The sequence below is a fragment of the Aethalodelphis obliquidens genome, unplaced genomic scaffold (assembly GCF_003676395.1).
Source record: "Aethalodelphis obliquidens isolate GAN/ISIS:26980383/991018 unplaced genomic scaffold, ASM367639v1 scaffold133, whole genome shotgun sequence".
Taxonomy (NCBI): Eukaryota; Metazoa; Chordata; class Mammalia; order Artiodactyla; family Delphinidae; genus Aethalodelphis; species Aethalodelphis obliquidens.
This window is the reverse complement of record NW_020838077.1, coordinates 191,688-213,093: the sequence shown is the minus strand read 5'-3', so window position 1 is coordinate 213,093 and position 21,406 is coordinate 191,688. Positions and strand designations below refer to the sequence as shown.

The following is a 21,406-nucleotide window of genomic DNA, read 5'->3' as shown; positions in this document are numbered from 1 at the left end:
CTGGACAGACAATACCTGAAAACCTCGAGAACAACAATGACAACGCCAGGGAAATCCAGGAAGTCACTGGACTGGTTCCCTTTAGATACTAGTTTAATTTCACAGTTAGGAAGCCCCAGATTAAAATGTTTGCAGTTTAGCCCATTCTATAAGTGCGCCTGGGAGCCTGTAAGCATTGTGAATGGAAGCCATTTTTACGTGTACAGGAACTCCACACCCATTCACTGCATAGCCCTTTTTCTCGTATCACTTTGCAGCAGACCACGATGCCGTACACTAGTGCAGGAACTAAGGAACAAGACTTCAGCTGCAATACGTGATCTGAACAGATAACTCCTTAAAAGAAAAGATAGGTACCCCTGAAAAGAGCTTTTACAATTGAAAACAGCAATACTGCAATCAGCCGCCAAAGCCATAGTGGGTGTGTCCCTGGAGCTTGAGAGAACAAAGTCTACAGCGGTGACCGTCTTGCGCTTGGCACGCTGGGTGTAGGTTATGGCGCCATGGTCACATTTCATAGTAAGACCTTCAGCACCCCGCGTCTCTGTAGATGAGACCGGAGATGCACTTGACTCCACCGCGGCAGGCCAGGCGCCGGATGGCGGGCCTGGTGATACCCTGGATGTTGGCACACAGGACCTTACCGTGGCTCTTAGCACCACCATTAACCCTAGCCCCTCCCCGCCTTGCCGTGGCCTTGCCATGTTGAGAGTACAGATAAATCGAAACTCTAAAGACAACAGTGGAAAAAAGGTGTACTCAAGGCGGGGGCGGGGGGGCAGCCGTTTATTTGAATTCTTCGGACCAAATTAAAAACTAGAGAAACTCGAGAAGGAAAGACTCGCATTTCTCGTTCTGCCCCTTTCCTTGTTCCAAACAAAGGCGGAACTCCCGAAGTAGCTGAGTTCATCTTGGATAAGGTGAGGCCTAAGGTGCGGTGCCCTTAGAGGGAAGAAAAGGTGCTGTGGACTCAGAGATGTATTTTAGGCACGAAAAAGAGATTAACCAGAGAATGCGGAATGTGCTGGATGGCCTAGGGGCAGGGATGGATGGAGGCTCTTTTTAATTGTGCCCGTTTTAAGCACTTTGAATCATATGTACACATTGTCCATAAATAAACAAACAAAACACAGGTAAGATAATAAATGCTTCAGTAGAGATGTGCGTGGAAAGCCCAAAGAGCCCAGAATAAATAATATTACCAATAAAGGAGCGTGGTGTACAAAACAGCATTCTGGATACTTGAAGTAAGAAAGTGGATATCACATTCAAGGCATTGGAAATGGTCAGTGGGACTAAAGTCTACAGGAGTGGGCTTCTCAAAACGATGACAGGATTTCAGTATAAAACCACTAGGTATGAACCATGAAACGTTTATCAAGTAAGATTCTGAAGTATTCACGATTCAAGATGCCAATTTAGTGTTGTATGGTTATTTAAATGAAGCAGACTCTCACATTACTTGTTAAATTAATCTAGCAGTCATACGAGTTTCTTTGTTCCCCTGAGCATGAAGGAGAAAAAGAAAGTACCATTGGTCCGTTTTGGAACTAGTAGTCCTCTTTTTAACAAGCTAAAAAGAGATGTCAAATACAACATTGTTACCTTTGCAGCCAGCCAGGGATCAGAATTGCAAACTGCATAGATCTATATCTAAGGAATATGCAACAATGTCTAATGTTTGGACTTCCTAGGAGATCTCTTACAAATCAAATGAGACTCCCACATTTTTATTAACTGAGAACAGACAACTCGGTGGTAGTTTTGAACACCGGCAGAGAATTCCATATTAGACAGGAGAAAGAGAATCTGACAACTCTTTAGATCACATTCTTTTGACTACTTTTATGAAGGAGGATTGGAACTGTAATTTCAGGGTAGAGGAACATCTTACTTTTTTGAGAATCATTAATTATAGACTTTCATTTTTAAGGTTAGGTTCTGAAATTTAAGTAGTTAATATTATAAGAAAGAGCAGGCCTGAGTTCATATTTTACATGAAAAACAGAAAAAAGACTGCAGAGGATTTTATCCTTCAAAAGGGCTTTATCTTCCACCATCCAGGAAGTCCTCTCTACTGTACAGATTGGCTTATTGTCAATAATAAGGGTATTCTTTGTTTTTTGTTATTTTCATATGTTTAGTAGGTACATTCCTCACCTTCGTTCGTGCAAGTTTTTTAATAAATTTGTTTTCTATAACCTCATATTCTTCTATGAGAACCTACTATTTAGTCTGTCTCAGCAGGTTTATAAGACAGAAGTTGTAACAGAGATGCGAGAATCCATAGAGCGTAAGGAGGGCCTGCTTTCCTTTCCAGTGTTTCTATGAGCCTTAGTTGTTGTAAACTGGAAGTAACAATGCAATGCTTCAAGCTGGGACTTTATTAGGATTCTTACATCTGAGGAATATATTCACGATAACAAAACTCACAAGAGATGCTCATCAAACTAGAATTCACTATATTAGTTGTAATGAGAAGTATGCCTGGCCTGACTGACCAATTTATTGGTCACAAATTGCTTGAGTAAGTCAAGAAAGTAAATGAAGTAGCCTGATTCCTAAGGAACATTTTCATAAATCTTTAACAGTACTATAACTTCTCTCTCTTTATTCTTGGTACAATTGTATCTTAAACAGTCACACTTGCAATCTAACATGAATTGATTGTCTCCCTGGAGGATTTTGAGGTAGAGGTCACCAACAATCCTCACACCTCACCTTTCCTTTGCTCAGATCCTAGCATTCCATCTCAACTCCCGTGCACATATCTGTCATTAAATTGTTGGAATTTCACTTTTATATCATTTTACATTTGACTGCATGATTTCTTAATATCTGAGAAACATTAGAGATTTGGAAGTGCTTTCAAAGAACCTCATCCATCTATTCCTGCTCCTGTTATGACCAGGTTCTATTTCTGTACCCTTTCTTCAACTTCTGGGAAAGAACCCCACGTAAGGTTTATAAAACTGAATTCCCAGATGAGAGCCCCCAAAGATGCACTTCCATATGGGAGAGGTTAGCACCCTTCAGGCTCTCAAATGTGTTGATTTAGAAACTCAATATCTGTGTGTACAAAAAAAGACTACAGACTTAGAATTTTAAAACAAAACTTTGTCATTTATAAAACTGTGCTGCAGGAAGAAAGGGAAAGGGGGGTGAGAAGGAGACCTGCAAGCTTAACCAAGCAGAGGTCCAACCAACCTCTCATTTAGTGGCCCCCAGGTATTCCTCTCCCTCTCCATGCAATGAAGGTAGGAGTTAGAACTCTTAGATACCAAGACCATGTTTCCTTGGCAAAACAAGACAAAACAAAACAAAATACCAGAAAATGGATGATCTGAGGTCACCGAGGGGTGACTTCAATACCACAAAGAGGCAAATGCCATTCTGGTCACTGTGCGGATCACAGACAAGTCAGTGAAGCTCATACCAGTTTCCTTATCCGCAAAACAGGGGTAGAAAGCTAGCCCAGTTTCATCAAAAAGTTGTTTGGATCGAATAAAACAATATATGTATCAGGGAAATAACTAAGCATCATACAATAAGGGAAGAAGAATTATATAGAAAGTATTGCCAATTCCAGTTATAAATCAGGCATATCATTGTAGAGCCAATGATTTTATGTGACCCAATCAGCCAGCAAAAGGGAAATTAATTTATTTCATCATCAAGTATTTGTTAAGCACCTATGATTATGTGACAAGCACTATGCTAGTATGGAGGATACACAGTGAAAAAAAGCCTGTGAAAGTTTCTTGGGAAAAAAAAGCCTGTGAAAGGGGGAAAAAAAGCCTGTGAAAGTTCCTGCTCATGTGACACTTTGAGGGGAGGGGTAAGCTAGGCAATAAAAAAATAAATTAATAAAATTCTTAATATATCAGCTCCTTAGTAAGTGATTTGGATAAAAATAAAGCAGGAAAGGGGATAGGAAGTTGGGGATCTCAATTTTAAGGAGGGTATGCAGACAAGGCGTCATGGAGGAGTCATTGGCATAAAGTGCTGAGTCACTACCTGGGGAAATCTGTTCCAGGCAAAAGGAACAAGTAACCAAGTCAGGTACTTAGTGTGTTCTGGGAACTGCAAGAGGCCGTTGTGGCTGGGGAAAGGGAGCTATGGGGTGAGCAGTTTTGAGCTTCTTGTGTCTTTTTCTCTTAGTCCAACTTAATTTCTGCACAGAGCCTTGGCAGCCTGCATGTTTTCTAAATAGCTGCTGAAAAAAATGCCCTGCAAACAAGACGAGATGGTGCCACCTCTGCAAGGCTCTAGATCCAGGAAAGCAAACAGTATTATTGCAAAACCATCCCGAAAGAGGTGAATTCCAACAAAGGAGTCTTGTTCTCAGCCATACCCCAGCACCAAGTGCAGAGCCTGGAATGTACACTCAGTGAATGACACCCCAACAAATGTTTTTTTACAGTTTAATATAATAACCATACATAGCACTTAGATGGTGTCTTTAGGGGAGTTTTCTTATCTCTAATCATCTCACTCTCACAAAACTCCATGCAAGCCCAACAATTTTGTAAACAATCATCATTTCTGAAAACATATGACAAACTTAAATAGCCCCATAAGAAGACACTGACGTTCACTAAAGCATTACTTATAGTGGCAAAAAATTGGGGACACTCCTACTGAGTAAAACTAAGGGAGTAGATCAGGAAAATTCCTGTTTCTAGAGTTGTTCAGGTTACTGTTACTGCATAGTAAGCAGCCCAAGCTCGGTGGCACAAAACATTTTATTATGTGCATGGATTCTGTGATCAGGAATTAGGGCAGAGCACAGCAGGAATGGCTGTCTGCTCCAAAATGTCTGGGGCCCCAGGTGGAGGGTCACTGACTTGTGATTCTTGGGACAGCCGCTGAGGGCTGGAATCGTCTGGAAGCATCTTCACCCACATGTCTGGCAACTGACACTGGCTGTGGGCTGGGACTGTCTGCGAGAGCACTTTTATGTGGTCTGGCTTCCTAACTGTGTGGTGGCCCAGAATGTTCAGACTTCTCATATATTCCAGAAGTGAGTCTCCCAGGACACTTAACCAGAAGCTGTGACTTCCCATCTTAGGATAAAAGTCAAAATCCTAACCAGGTCCCACACAGCATTGTCAGTTGTATATAAGATGATTAAGTGGGAGGTACAAAGCTGGAAGCAGGGATTTCACCCTTAGAAAAGGTCCCTGAAAACCCAGATGAAAATGTCGTTTTACAAAAGTTGAGGAGTCCTAACGATAATTCTTGGGTATAGGACTGTCCTGAGCACAGCTGGACTTCCAGCATCTCTGGCCCTGTTCTGTCAACGCCAGTTGTGCCCTGAGCCATTGAGACAACCAAAACACCCACACGTTTTCAAAATGCCCCTCCAGGAGGCGGTACAGTTTTGTTGGTGGGGTGGGGGGAACACGTTGTTTAAAATTTACTAGTTGGGATCCGGTGCCTAAAAGATGGATATTTGTCACAAGAGATACCTTTCCAAAATTATTCCTTGTGGGCCCCATGGTGTAATGGTTAGCACTCTGGACTTTGAATCCAGCGATCCGAGTTCAAATCTCGGTGGGACCTTACTGAATGTTCTCGTTTTCATTTTTATTTCTGCAATCTCGTCCCTTAAAACCAGCATTTCCCCCTGTAATCCAGCCCACCACACGTCAGTTATAATGAGCAATAGTATCTTGGTCAAGCTTCGGAAATCGGAGCCCACCGGCTGCTGGAGCGAAGCTGTATGCAGAAACCAGCGCCGCGGGGAGCAGCCGCCAATCCTGTTACCTGTGCCCAGGTCCGGGCGCGGAGGGGCTGTCTCTCGACTGTCTCCCCTCGCTTTATTCCTAGAAAGGAATCTATGTACGCATGCAAACGGACTTTCTGTTTTTAAAAGAATGGCCACATTACCCTAAAACTGGAAAAGGAAGTCTAAACCGAGACGTGATAAATATCTGATTAGCAGCTGCTTTCCCTCGCGGCTTTGCTCTTCACTGAGCTTTCTCAGAGGGTGGCATCCGAGCCCACACAGGCAGAGCACGATGGATTAGCAGTCCCGGGCCTTAACCACTTTCACGCCACCTCGACCCATCTTAGCTGCAAATTCCTTAGATTCTTTCTTAGTAATACTTCTGCACTTCGATTACGTTGATCCGTGTGGTACAGTTCTTCAAACTGCAGGTAGCAACCCATGAATGAGCAGCCCTTGTTGTCACCTTTGAGAATCCTAAGACAGGACAAGTTCTTTTCACTTTGCTCGGGCAGCTTTCCACATTTTAATGATTGCTGACCTAACCTGCCCACATCTCCAACCTCATTTGTCACCGTTCCTGTCACACACTTACCTCCAAATTAGCTTCTAGCCACAAGCCACGATAAAATTATTTCTATTCTTCCTTTTTTTTTCCTCTCCACATTTTCTACCAGCAAAACTTTTTTGCCCTCCCATTTCCCCTCATGTTATGAGGTCTGATTCTCTACTCATTCCTCAAATATTAACTTAGCCCTTTCAGCCCTTCTTACTGAGGACTTCATTGACTCCCTTCCTCTAGGCTTTCGTGCCCCATCTGTTTCCTCAGCACCGGAATGTCCCCTTCTCCTACCACCTCACGTTTTAATTGCTTGTTTGATAAGCCCTCCCTCCTGCTCTAGACAGCAAGGTCTCCTAGGGGAGAGACCAGTACTGTGGCCTTGTTCACCTTTCAGTTCTCAGTCCCACAGTCCCTGTTTCCTGTTAGGAGTTCAAAAATACTTGCTGAGTGCAGGGAGTTCCCTGGTTCCTAGTGGTTAGGATTCCGGGCTTTCCCTGTTTGGGGAACTGAGATCCCACAAGATGCATGGCCAACAAAACAAAACAAACAAAAAACAAGTTGCTGAGTGCATAAAGTTTTCACCTAATCTGGTTTGATCATCCCAGAACCCAGGACAGTTCATGTCCACGCTTGGTTCCAAATCTGTCTGCTCCACTTCCCAGATTTCTTCTCACTCTTTTCCTTCAATGATCCCAAGTCTACAGTGACTCTAAGAACAAGTCTTTGCCCAAGACTGGAGCAGAAGCCTCCCTGAAGGTGAATGTCAACCATGACTCTGTCTTAATGAGACCACAGCGGTAGCTAAAGTTGGGTGGGGGGGATGTGTAATTGGAGCACTGAATTTTGCACTTTTGAATGAGAGTTTGAAAAGAAAGTCTCCTTTGACTACATTCTTGCCCTGTCTTCCTGAAGTCTGTATGTGCCTAGTTTCGGTTACCTATTGGTTGTAGGGAGGCCAGTGCCTGCCATGGGCTTAGCCTCTGGAAAGCACAAATTACACATTTGTCCTTCAGCCGAAGATTTTTGAGCGCTGCACAGAAAGCTAGGATTTAGGCTGAAGGTGTTCTTTTTCCCTTTCTGAGGGTGCAGGAAAGAGACAGACCTTAACCTCTGAACGCTGCACTTGTTTGTCCCCTACTCAGAAGGGTTTCACTTGCTGCTCTCATCACAGTTTGCCTGGGGGCAAGAGTCTGGGAAAGCTGTAGGATGTGGCCCTGGAGAAGCACAGATGCTTTTCTCTGCTAGACGGGGAGCCACTGCTGCACAAGTCACAGGCACCTTCCTGCACGTGGTGCACTTTTGTTAACATATCGGGAACCGCGCAGGGTCAAGGCCATTGGGACTATTCTTCCCTGTGGCGTTGGAAAATGTAATTGAACTGGTGTATTCGTCGCTGACCGGTTATGCCGAGGGAAGAGGAATCTACTGCTTTCCCCGCACAGGTTTAAAAGCATCTCCTTTGTAAGGACATTTTTCTTGAATCTGCCAGGTTTCGACAGTTTAGAATCTCCAGTGGAGGATGTTTACCCTCTCTCCTGAGGGTTTCCTACCCACTGTATGCAAAAAATGAACCGTCCTTGGCCATTCTCCATCTGTTCTAAGCTTGAGGAAAACTCCCAACCCAGCTTTCCAGAAAAGAACCAATTTAAGATTTTTCCAGTAAAAGCCACCCTGAAAAAATCCTTCTGCAAGGGAATCCTGCAAGAAGCCTGGTGTTTACAGGGATACTTACAGGGTTGTGGAGTTTTTTGTTGGTTTGTTTAGGGTATTTGGTGGGGTTTTGTTTGGGGCGGGGAGGGAGGGCTTGCGCTTTATAGTCTGTGTCCACAAGAGGGCGCGCCGTCCTCGAAGCCCGCCTCCAGCGTATCTTCGCTTAAAATCTGAAATCCTGTAAATATATTTGGAGCAAAACTGGACTCCCCTATACCACTAAAGAATTTGCTAGGCACTCACTCCTAAACTTGCGCAGGATATCGTCGCGCTCTGAGCCAGCGAAAAGCCAGCGCAAGGAGTTTGTGAAGATACAGGATTAGGATGCGACTCAGAACATTCACCAAGACCCATCACAGAAAATGATTTGTCTTGTGGGTTTTCACGAAGTGTGGGCGCCTATGTGTGTGCGGGAAATAGATGTGACTGGCGGGGCGGGAATTTTCTTTGTGCCCTTTTGGGAGTCTCCTCTGCTCATATTTCCCGTTGGTGAAAGGGGAGCAGGAGGGCCGTGGGGCTGGACTCGGTCCTAGGAAAACTCCCGAGCGCTTCTCCTTTCTGCTTCCCCCCCCACCGCCCCCCAACTCTGAGTTGTGTTCCCAGGACTGCAGGGATCCTTCCTCCAGCCGCGTCTTTCAAGCATGTTTATTTCAGTTTTTTCTTAAACACCAATGTCTCCTCTGCTACTTTGGTAAATCTTTCCATAACGCGTCCGTAAAAGATTACCATCCTAAAAAAAGACGAATTTTCGTGAAAGCAACAGGATCCAATAAAGTAGGGTGAAAGACACCAGGTCTCTGCCTCAGTTTCTTCACCTGTAAAATAGCGATAATGCCTCCCATCTCACAGGGCGATTGTGAGCCTTGGGTGAAGTAATAGTACAGTCACAAAACCGAGCACTCTGTGGGATGGATGCAGGCATGTGACAGGTAAGCGTCCATGAATTAATCCTAGAGGAAGAAAAGCAAAATGTGCTTATACCTTTCAGATAACCAGATAAAGGGACTTAGGGAGGAAGAACTATATCATCAAAGAATTTAGCAAACACTAAGCGAAAACAGGCCCCACGGTGTAATGGTTAGCACTCTGGACTCTAAATCCAGCGATCCAAGTTCAAATCTCGCTGTGGACCTGAGGTTTACCTGGTTATCCATCTCTCTGCAAATTTCTGATAATTCTGCTATTTCTACGGAAGCTTTCCCATTCCAGCCCCTAGAAATTTTCATCCGCAGACACATGAGCTAACTTGGGGGAAAAAGTCCTGTCCCTTTCATTAGGTTCAAATACAATTTTACTCTTCATATACTAAATACTTCTCAAAAATACTTTGAGATACTTTTTATTGATCACATGTTACTATTAAACTTGAAAACAACTCAAACTGGGGGCGAGGCGGGGGGAGATTCTTAAAATACGAAGACACTCATTGGAAATAACTAAATATCATATCTCATTTTTAATATATTTTTCTGTTTCGGAGTAGTATAATAATCAGTCACAGCCTTTAAGCATAAAAAATGCAATATATGGGGATAAAATTCCATGACAGCTATAGAACAGAAATGCCTTTGAAAGAGAAAAATAACTCATGAACATTTTTCGACTGTTAAATAAAGGTATACCAAGTACATTTTTAAAGGATGCTAGGGTTTATCAAATTGCTCTTAGGTTCCAATGGAAAAAAATCAATGATGGATTGGGCTCTTTTAATGTTCAAATCTTACCATATACTGGCAATTACATTCTTTAGAATGATTTAAATTTATTAAGAAACATTTTAGAAGACCACTGGAAAGCAGTGTCTAAGAGCATCAAAATATTTGGCAATTCATAGACTAAGGAATTAAGATAGCATGAAGACACTGTCCTTGGTTAAAACAATGAAGTGATGGACCAAAGCAGCCCCCTCACCATCATCTCATTCTCAGACTCATTCATTTCTAATTTTCAGGTGGATTTTTTTCTTCTGTGAATTTCCCATTTGTGTACATCTGATTTAAGATAGCTTATTATGATTTTGTAGGCTTTCATCGAAGCATATTTTTATTAAGCCTTTGTTGCTCAAACTTTTCCTATGCAATAGTTTCCAAGTAAATATTTTTCTTCTGAGTTCTTTTATTATTTGCAACTACATGTTTTATTATTTTATATTTTGTATTTAAGTGACTAATCTATCTGGAACTTGGTTTATTACTGGCTGAGAGGTAAATGTCCATCTTTGTTTTCTCCAATAGGCAAAGTTAGTTATAGCATCACAATTTATTTTAAAATCAATTTTGCCTACCTACTGAATTGAAATATCAACTTTGTCATTTACTAATTTCTACATATCCTTGTATCAATTTTTAAATTTATCTGTTTCTCTCTATGTATATACTTATGACAGTGCTAGGATCTTCTGATTAGATTTTCTTTTAATACATTTTACTGCCCATAGAGCATTCTTCCCCTAGGCTATTTGACATTTTCAGCTGCAGGGGAATAAGAAGATAAAGAGGGGGAGGTTGGAGATTTAAATAATGTTTCAGTTTGTCATTTCAAGCTCCTAGTAAAGAATTGAGAACAAATTGAGATAAGCTGACATATGAACCAGTTAGCCTGGGGTAGAGCACAACAGAGTAGATCAAAAACAGCCATGTTACAATAGAATGTATTTTTGTGGGGTAGGGGAATGAAAATACGAGTTCATAAAAAGAGAAGATGTAAAATTTCAAATGTTAGAGAAAACATTTTTTTAAATAGATGATAGTCCATTTAAAAAATAATCACTATGGTATTTAGATTCATTTAGAAGAGTGATGGAACACATTTTGAAATGGCACAATTTACAATGTACTGGAAATCAGATTCTTTACAACTGTCTGAACTTATGTGAAATTTTTAGATATTGATCTAAAATTGTACAGGGGGGTACATAATTTTTCAGAGGAGCATGCTTTCAAATTTTGAAGACTACTACTTTAGAGCAGGAGTTCTTAACATGTGTAACACAGTGGCTACAAACAGACTTAGGAGTCAAGTCTTGCTGGTTGTGTGACATTGGGCAAGTGACTTAAATTCAGCTCAGTCTACTTATCTGTAAAATGGGGACAACAACAATACCCTATCTACAGAGATAAAGTTGTCAAACTTCAGCATACATCAGAATCGCCTGGAGGGTTTGCTAAAACAGACTGCTGGGCCCCACTCCCAGAGATTCTGCTTTAGGAGGTCTGGGGTCAGGCCCCCAAATCTGCATTTCTAACAAGTTTCCAGGTGATGCTAATGCTGCTGGCTCAGGGACCACACTTTGAGAACCTTTGGTCTATCTCATAAAGTCATTCATTGTGAGGATTAAAAAACGTTAGTACATAAACATTCTTAGAACTCCACTGGCCCACAACAGGTGCTAATACATATTAGCCTATCAGTCAGGATTGGATTCACTGCAAAAGAAAATTCTACTCCAGTGGGTTAAACAGAAAAGAGTTAGTATATGTCATTTAGCAAGAGGTCCTGAGGTCAATCGTCCAGGGCTGGCGCCACTGTTCAAGAATGTCATGAAGTTCCGAAGCTCCCTCTGTCTTCTTTGCTCAACTGTCTTTGTTCCGTGGCTTTTATCATCACACTTATAATAGCTGCTGTTCCTCCAGGAATCTTGTCTGAATTCCAGACAGGGGGAGAGAAGAGCAAAGGATATAGGGTAAAGAGTTGATGGAGCACGCCAGCCAAGTCACAGCCCCTCCCTTTATATTTTATTTTTTTAGAGAAGTCACTCGCATTTTAAAAATGTTTCCAGAAGTCCCCCACGAGCGACTTTCACTTGAATCTCAGTGGTCAGACCCAGCTCACATCCCACCCCAACTACAAGAGAGAAGAAAGGGAAGGATTTTGGCTTTCTAGCTACCATGGTGGAGGAAATCAAAGGAGAAAGGAGTTTAGGATAAATAATATACAGCATCTGCCTAAAGGGTATCCATGAACACACAGAAACTCATGCAAAATATCAAATGTATGTGTATTTTTTTGAGGAGTCAGTCCACAGCTTTCATTAGATATTTAAAGATCAAAAAAATATGGCTCTCAAGCCCACATTTCTTGACTCAAGCATCCAAATATTTTAACAAAAAGGATGTCTACTCCTCTGCATGCTCCATCTCTCAGCCATCACATGAAATCAAAAAACCTGAGAGCATGGAAGCCTCTTAATTGCTGTCTCTCTTCCTTTTTTAAAACATTCTACTGAACTTGTAAATGCCACTTATGTTATTTAAATACCTGTTTATAAGTAGTCCTACAGGGTAGTTCTTGCTGTGTGCCTGTGTTTTAATGTGACTTCCCAAATAGATCATATACTTCTTTAAAAAAGGCTTCTTCGTGTATTTTCTTCCTGTTTCATTTATATAAAGTTGCGGAACAAGGAGCATTAACTTAAGAATTAAGTTCTTCTGTCCTGAGTTTCAGGCTGGCATTAATAACTGGAGATTTAGGTTCCCTGACAGAAGAAACTGGATGACTATTTAAAGAAGACAGGCAGGACTGGATTTATTTCTTTTCTAACTGTTTAAAACACTGAAGTCTGTACTTTGGGCACCTCTGCTTTAACTATCAAAACAGAGCAGCAGTTGACAAACTTATTTGGGGTTGCCATAAAACCATGTTAAATGTTATTATGAATGGTTTCCTTAAGGAATATGGATTCCTGGTGTCAGGAGATGTGAACTCTGGTCGGATATTTATTAGGTATTATGGGTTGAGTTGTATTCCCCCCAAATTCAAACATTTAGGTTCTAGCCCTCAGTACCTCAGAATGTGACCCTTATTTGGAGACAGGGTTTTTAAAGAAATAAAATGAGGAAAAGTTAAAGTGAGGTCATTAGGGTGGGCCCTAATCTAATATGACTGGTGTCTTTATAAAAAGAGGAAAGATGAACACAGTGACACAGAGGGAAGACAATGTGAAGAGACATAGAGAAAGGATGGCCATCTACAAGCGTAGAAAGGCCTGAAACAGATCTTTCCCTCACTGTCCTTCAGAGGGAATCAACCCTGCTGACATTTTGATTTTGGACTTCCAGACTCCAGAATTGTGAGACAATATATTTCTGTTGGTTAAGCCATCCAGGTGTGGTACTTTGTTACCACAGCCCTAGCAGACTAGTACAGCAAGGATTCTCTGATGTTGTACAAAAGTTTCCTCTTATTCCTCACATTCAAAGACCACTTCCTTCTTTCTCCATGCAAGGACACGATTATATAAAGGCTGAGCTGTGGCCGAAAATTTGCCCATGCTTTTCATACTTACAAACACTTTCCTAAATATATGGCCCCTCTGATGTCAGAAAGAATATCCCAAGTTTTAGCTTAACACAGAGTGTGAGCAAAAGTGTTGTGGGCAACTTTCATTCTGTCATGTTGCTTAAAAGGAAGTTGCTTGGTCACAATATTTTCCTTCCCTTTCCTATAGGCTGTGATTTGGTTTTGCCCATGTGGACAAGGATAGTATTCTGGAGATCGCAGAGCAGCAAGAAAAGCACAGGCCACTGGAGAACTTTTTGGAGAAGAGCTTCCAGAAATTTCTGACTTGCCTTTCAGCAGGACATTCACATGATAAATAAATTTTCTATCCTACTTAAACCACTGTTACTTGTTCTTTGGGGTTCTAATCATATAAACAACCTAACAAATACATGGAAAAAAAAGAGAATAAAGGGCTGTTAACTGCGGAGGTGGCTAAAGTTCATACACACTTCCCTAGATTATTTCAAGAGTCTCTTAACTGATTTTACTGCTTGGGGTCTTGTGCCTGTCCAACACATTCTCCACATTCTGACTATAAAGTAATCTTTCTAAGATATAAATCTGGTTATGCTACTTCTCATTTAAAACCACTGCCTAGAGTTGTACTGTCCAATATGGTGGCCACTAGCCATATGGAGCTAAAAAAATTAATAAACATTCAATAAAATAAATTCAATAGTACTAGCCACATTTCAAGCATCCAATAGCCACAGGTAGCCAGTGACTACCATGGTGGACAACACCAATGTAGGACATTTCCACCATTATGCAAAGTTCTACTGGACAGCACTGGGCTACAAGATGCATGTCTAAGTCTCATATAAAGTTCTTTCTCTCCAGACTTACCTGCTGTTGCTATACACGTTACCAGAGGTCAGCAGGCTGTTTCTCAGATCTGCACTGTTTACCATCCTGCTGCCTGGGAATTCTATCTTCACCTTGCCCATCTGGAAAACAAGAATTCATTTTAAGTGTTACCTTCTCTACACACATATACTAAAACAAAAAAAGCCAGAAGAATTGAACATGATTCAAGACTTATTTCTGAGCGTATCTTCTCTTTTATCTACCATCCCTGCAAAGAATAGCAGATGAAGGAGGTTCTTCAATTAAAAAAAAAAGAAATCACAACTTAACAAAAAAAACAACTTGATTAGAAAATGGAAAAAGAACTTGAACATTTCACCAAGGAAGATATACAAATGGCCAATAAGCACAGGAAAAGATGCTTAACATCGCTAATCATTAGGCATATGCAAATCAAATCCACAATGATACTACCACCTCACACCCATGAGGATGGCTACTATCAAAAAACTCAGAAAATAACAAGTGTCGGCAAGGAGGAGAAGAAACTGGAATCCTTACATACTGTTGGTGGAATTGTAAAATGGAGCAGCCGCTATGGAAAACAGTATGAAGGTTTCTCAAAAAATTAAAAATAGAATTATATGATCTAGCCATTCCACTTGTGGGTACATACCCCAAAGAATTGAAAGCAGGGTCTCGTAGAAATATTTGTACACCCATGTGCAATAGCAGAATTATTCACAATCCAAAAGGTGGAAGCAATCCAAGTGCCCATCAGTGAACAAATGGATATACAAAGTGTGGTATATACATACAACAGAATAATATTCAGCCTTAAAAAGAAAAGAAATTCTGACACATGCCACCACAAGGATGAAACCTGAGGGCAAATACATCCTCAACCATATCTTCAAACATCCCTGATTCTTATACTAAACAATGATCTTCCTTTTCTTTCTTTTTGTTGAAGAAATATCTGCTTAAACATAGAAAAATATTGCTGAGTGCCTCAGATTAGACAGCATAAAATGAGAACTGTCTTCTTCTACTCTGTATTATCCAAGTGTTGGACCCTGCTGATAAATTTCATTCGGAGAACCTCTACACACAAATTAAGTGCTAGTTAGGCCCCAATGCTTCGACTAGACAGTGTCAGAAGAATGGTTTCTGCCCAGAAGAGTAAAGAGTGAGATGCACTTCTTCAATCTGACAGCACCTCAGTGGTTATTATCACCCGCTGCACACTAGCACTACCTAGGAAATTTAAAAGCTCTCTAGATGGTTCTAAAGTGAAGGCAGGCTGGCTGTGGAGACGTACTGTCTGATGACGAACACCCCCCCCCCCTTTACCATTACACAGCTCATATTTACTTGATACCCAGAATCATCAAACTGCACTCAACACAGTCGCAACATTTCTGCCTTGCGGGTAACAGTTTTCCACCAAGTATTATTACCCAGAGCATGCGGACTCTCCAGCACCTGTCGCTCAAGAGCCTGAATGCCTCCCTGCATGCGTCCGTCCCTCATAACCACACCCATAAATAGTGACTCGTTACCTATTACCATCCGCTAGGCCAGGCCACTTCCAGATGGACCGTATTGATGGCGAGTGTGCAGGCCTGTGCCATCTGCTCTCTGGCCAGAGGCGTCTCTGCAGAGTCGTCGACTCCGTTCCGCTCCCAAATCCGCGGAGGCTGTGTTGGGGTCCGGAGGCGAAGCGCCGGAGCTTACTTGCCTTCATCCCCCGCCCGCCCCGACACCTCCTGATTTTTGAAATCTGCTGCTTCTGACCAAGAATGTGCGCCATGGGGGCCAACTTTAGTCCCAGACTTAGGCCTCTCGACATTTGCCCAAGTCCCACCTTTGTCAGGTTGGAGGCTCCGAAGCCTAGCCCTTCTCAAGCCGCCTGGAAGAACCAGGCGGTGCTGCCTGGGCACGAGATTCACGGTGTTTGCTCCACAGTCCGCAGAGGCCCACTGACCGGAACACAAAACGACGAACTCTTCCGCCCTGGGGGTTGAATAAAGGATGGTTTACCTCCACTGACGTCATTTCCAGGTCCGCTCTAGGAACCTGGGAGGTTTCTGCGTCTCTGTGGTTATTTCTAGCTGTTAAAGCTTCACGTGCCTTTAACTCGGTCCTAGGCCTTGCCTTCTAAATGTGCTGGGAAGGTTTCACAGAGAAATTATTTGGGAAAAACTTCAAAAGTATATATGCAGGGCTTTCCTGGTGGCGCAGTGGTTGAGAGTCCGCCTGCCGATGCAGGGGACATAGGTTCGTGCCCTGGTCCGGGAAGATCCCACATGCCGCGGAGCGGCTGGGCCCGTGAGCCATGGCCGCTGAGCCTGCGCGTCCGGAGCCTGTGCTCCGCAACGGGAGAGACCACAACAGTGAGAGGCCCGCGAACAGCAAAAAAAAAAAAAAAAAAAAAGAATAGTACAATGAATTCGATGTTCATATCTCACACCTTCAACAATTATCAACTCACGGCAATCTTATTAACATATAACCCAACCCTTATTCCTCCAGACACGTGTCATTGGTAAATTTAACACAGCCTAGACTAAGATGAAACGAGTTAGACACTTGCCTCGGGCACAAAATTTAAGAGGCTGCCAAAAAGCTTAGCAATAGACACAAATAATATTTTAAAGCAATATTTTTAAATGAAAATTAATGCAAAAAATCCGTAATGAGTACAGTATGTTAAATAGAAAATCAGTATTACTGATTTTTCCTTCTGCTTAGCTCCTATATGACTGACACAATACTGAAACTAAAGTATCTCTAAAAGATAAGGATGCTTTTGAAAAACATAATCACAATATCCTTATCACATCTAAAAATAATAACAAAAATAAGATCAAGTGTCGAATCATTGTTCAAATTTCACCAGTTTTATATATTTTGTAAATATATTCTATAATATATATTATAAAAATCATACATATATACAAGATATATCATATCTATGTGTTTTACAAACAATTCATTGGACATATATATCTCAAGTTTTTTGAAACTATAGTTTCTCTCTTTCTCCTTCTCATGTGTTTGTAGAAGAAACCTGAGATTTTGTTTCCCAGGGACTTTTAAGAATGCACACATCAGAAAACTCAAGTCACTTTCTCCAGTGTAGGGGAGGGAAAATAATCTTTCCCTCTACCCTTCGAAATTCTCAGCTAGGTCCCCTGTAACAAAAGACAGATTAAGAGGAGAAAAATATACAAATGTATTTAAGTTTTTGTGATATGGGAGCCCTCATAAGGAAATGAAGACCCAAAGAAGCAGTTAAGAGTTGATGCATATATACTGAATCAGAAAAAGAGTAGTAACATTATGAAACCATGACAAGGCAAAGGGACTTGGGCTAGGTGAACTGACTAGGGAGATAAGGGTTAATTTGTAAAGATTTCCCTCAGCCTCAGCTTTCCATCCTTAATAATAGGAATGTTACTTTTCTCAGAGTATAAGGAAGACATCTTTCACATGGAAATTTTATCTCCTACTTTAAAGAAAAAGAAGGAAAATTAGAGTGTTCTTCTTATAGCTGCTATTTTTCAACTGCCTTTAGCTCAAAATAATCCTTATGCCAAAATGGCATATTTGGGGCCAACATACTCTTCCACCCTTCACCAGCTTCAGTCTATTTCCTAATGGCAAAGCCCACAGATCAGCAAACCTACCTCACAACAGCAGACTTTGCAGCTGGACCACCTGAAACTAGAGATTGTTCCAAGATTTATATGAGCAGGGAAAGCCAGAGTACTAGATCCTTTCCCTTACCAGCTTTCTTCAGCCACACTGGCCATCTGTCCCTACAGCATTGCAAGGTCACTTGGTTTTAGGGCCTTTGGAGTTGCTGTGCCTTCTCTTCCAGTGCTTTGCCTCAAATCATTCATGGCTGACTTTTTCCACATTCCCTTATCAGCTTGAAAGTGACCTCTGCAGAATGCCCTTCCCTGGCCACCCCATCTAAGATAGTTTTCCACCCAGTCTTCTCCATCATACCACCCTGTCTTATTTTCTCATAAGTATAATACACCTACCACTACTTAGAATTATCTTGATCCTTCATTTGTTTACTTGTTTGTCTCTCCCACTAGAATGAAAGCTCCATAAAGGCAAACTCTTTGCCTATTTTTGTGCACAGATTGGAAACCTGTTGAAGTCACAGGTGAGTAACAAGGAGGGGCTTGAGGGAGAACTCTCTTAGCTAAAAGATATCTCTTAGATAAAAGATATCCCTTAGATATCTCTTAGATAAAAGTATCTAAGGTCCATATGTTACCAATTCCATAGACATAGATCATCTGAAGCATTATGTTATCATCAAAGGTTTGGCGACAAACTTCCAACAGGCCCGGTCTGGGAAAGCTGTCTTGGGAAAGCTGATATCTGGGTATGAAGTTTATGTGAATGAAAGAGTAGGACAGTAGGAAAGAGGTAAGAATGCGAAGGTATCTCAGATAGTGGTAACGGTGGGTAATGGTACTAGGATGGAGTAGTGGGGCAAAAAGAAAATCAAGGAATGTGGACAAGCATAGAGATATAAAAAGAGAAACAAGGATCGTAATCAGTGGAATGGGTAAAGAGAAAAGATTATCATGGCTGTGGGACAGCACAGGAAAGAAAAGAGAGAAATCTGGTGTCTGTCAATCAGATAGATGAGTAAAACGATCAAGGTCCATGAAGGAGTAGGATCTGTAGGCTGATCTATGATGGGTAAGCCTCACGTGCAAAAGCCAGCTAAAAAGTCAGAAGTCATTCACAGTGTTCCCAACGTCAAGGCCTTCTCTTATACTCCATCAATTGCCTAAACTCCTTTAAGTTTTACTTTACCTCAAATATGGACCACAGCTTTTTTAACTGGATTTTTTTGGCCTTTATTTCCCACCATTTATCTTTACCACAACTGCAGCAGACAATGTTGATAGCTAATCAGTGTTCTCAGTTTCAGAAAATAGAATCCACTCTAATTAAGTAAAATTAAAAGGGATTTCTTATGAGTTTACAGAGTTTCTTGGAGACCAGAATCAAGTGTGGATACTACACTGTCAGAAGCACCCAGCCATGAAAATGCTTCGGTAGAAATCTTACTGCTGCCACTTCTGGTTCCACAAAATCCTAGACAGTAGCTGCAGGTAAACTAAAATATCCCAACAACCACGCATGTGTGAAAGGATTTCAATCTAAAATTGAACCAGAGGATATGAAATAGAGAATCTCACACATGCACCCTCAGAAGAATGGAAGATAAGAACTGAGGGACTGATTTCCCCTAAATGCCTGATTTACAGAAGACAGAGACTTATCTCCTGATCCATGGATAGCCGCTAATCTGGCTAGACTTCCCCCCCTTTACACTCCTTGCCCGTAAATACAGCCACCCCAAGCCCTCAACAGACCCACCCGTGGCTTGCTACATGTTGCGTTTCTTGAATTGCAATTCCTCTGCTATTCCCAAATAAACTCAATTTCTGTCCTTTTAACTTGCCTCAGTTTACCTCTTTATTTAGACTGACATATGCCAGAAGAGCTATCCAGGTTTTATCTCACAATATTCATTTCTCCAAAGTCTCGCACGAGTACGTCTGCTCAGCCAAAGCTACGTGACACAGGGAATCCTAGTGACAAGGAGGTCTGAGAAATGTAGCTTTTAGTGCTGCAGGCCCAGTGTATTGAAGGCACACTACAACGGGGTGGCAGAGGTGTAGAGGAAGCCCGTCTATACTACTGGTCACAGTTGCTACCTTGTATCCATTTCACCCTTTTTCCTTCTTAATATAATTCTGATTTTGTTCAGATATGCACTACTCATGCACATAAACTGGATAACTCAGGAGATTCTACCCCCATTTTAAGTTCCAGGGGCAATTCATGATTAGTCTATAATAAATATCTATGTCCTGAATCTTTATAGGCGATTAATTTACAAATTTAGGTTTAAACCAGTGAGCAAAGGCGTTCCCTTGCTGGCTATTATCAGTTCAGAGGTAGGGAAGGGATCTAAGTGGTCATAATCAAGCTTTCATGATTGTAAGAAGTTATGATTTCCTTTTGAATCATGAGCAAAGAAAACTGTCGGAGGTTGCCATGGGGGTATCAAAGGCATGGCCCGTATGGGGATCGAACCCACGACCTTGGCGTTATTAGCACCACGCTCTAACCGACTGAGCTAACAGGCCTGCGTGTCCATTATGGCTCTTCGTTAATATTTTTAACAGCGTTGACTTCGTGGAATTTCTTTACCATTAACAGGAATTTCATCAGTCGTATTTCCACCGGGCCCACTTTTCGTTAAAAGAGAAAGTAAAGAAGAAAGCTCTGTGTTGGTAAAGAATGAACCTTGTCTTTCAGGACATCCTTTCTTGGAACCAATGCAAATTCTTTTGTAACAAGTACAAAAACCACTTGTAATGAAAATGGCAAATTGAAACATTCGATTGTAAGGACTTTGATGTATTTGCATCTTTGAGACCACAGTAAAGGATGATAAGAGATGGGAAAAGAGTCTTCCAACCTGCAGACTCTTTGGGAATGAGAAGAATGCGTGGTTGGAAGGAATAAGAGCAGTATTTTTAAAGAACAACTAATTTAAAGCAATCCATCCATCCATCCCTGAGCAAAAATTAAAAGCTTCCTTCCACAAGGAAATAATGGAAATGTAATGCTTGTGATAAACAAAAGGCATATGACCTTGATAATGAGGCTGAGCTAGGAAAAAACTCATCGTGAAAAAGCTCTAAAATGAACCCAGGAAATAGTAATGAACAAAACTTTGCATGAACAAAAGAGGAACTAGATCTGAGGTGAGAAAAGTCAGCTGATTCTTAGGACAGGTGGAAAAGAATATACATTGAATTTGGGAATGAATGTAGTGTTGTGAGAATAAAATAGACCTGCTTTTTAAGGTTGATCCCAGAATTGCTATGCTATACTGCAGTTCTGGTTTTTCAACATTTACTATTTAGACATATGTACCATATGTCTAAATAAAATACACTATTTATGTATTTTAAATGAATTAACATATTTAAACATAACAACTAACTTATGAGGTGGGTATTATAACCATGCTCATTTTACAAATAACCAAGGACAGAATTTAGAATCAGCATTCTCATCATTTAGCTCTAGAGAACTTCCTTTTAACTAAGTCACTAAACTGCTTCTTAAAATCATGTTCATCATTTTGTTGCTGGATTACTACATTCTGAGGACCCTCCTATTCAAATAACCAAATTCATAGCATCTTGATTTATACCCCAGGGTATTAATTGCTTCAATTTTCAATTAATATTAATCTC

The 21,406-nt window shown here is 41.2% G+C and overlaps 1 long non-coding RNA gene, 2 other non-coding genes and 1 pseudogene across 3 annotated transcripts; 1 reads left to right on the top strand and 3 right to left on the bottom strand.

Annotated features, from left to right (window-relative positions):
• Positions 1-399: 399 nt before the first annotated feature.
• Positions 400-4,907, bottom strand: LOC113616252 (histone H4-like; annotated as a pseudogene).
• Positions 4,908-5,493: 586 nt separating this feature from the next.
• On the top strand, positions 5,494-5,565 carry TRNAQ-UUG (transfer RNA glutamine (anticodon UUG)). Its single transcript has one exon. It is a non-coding gene; the product is annotated as a tRNA-Gln (tRNA).
• A 3,875-nt stretch (positions 5,566-9,440) lies between these two features.
• On the bottom strand, positions 9,441-16,100 carry LOC113616240 (uncharacterized). Its single transcript, XR_003431252.1, has 3 exons — positions 15,653-16,100; positions 14,130-14,230; positions 9,441-11,644 (listed from the first exon to the last, which is right to left on the bottom strand). It is a non-coding gene; the product is annotated as an uncharacterized LOC113616240 (long non-coding RNA).
• A 4,110-nt stretch (positions 16,101-20,210) lies between these two features.
• TRNAI-AAU (transfer RNA isoleucine (anticodon AAU)) lies at positions 20,211-20,284 on the bottom strand. The gene has a single exon. It is a non-coding gene; the product is annotated as a tRNA-Ile (tRNA).
• Positions 20,285-21,406: the final 1,122 nt, after the last annotated feature.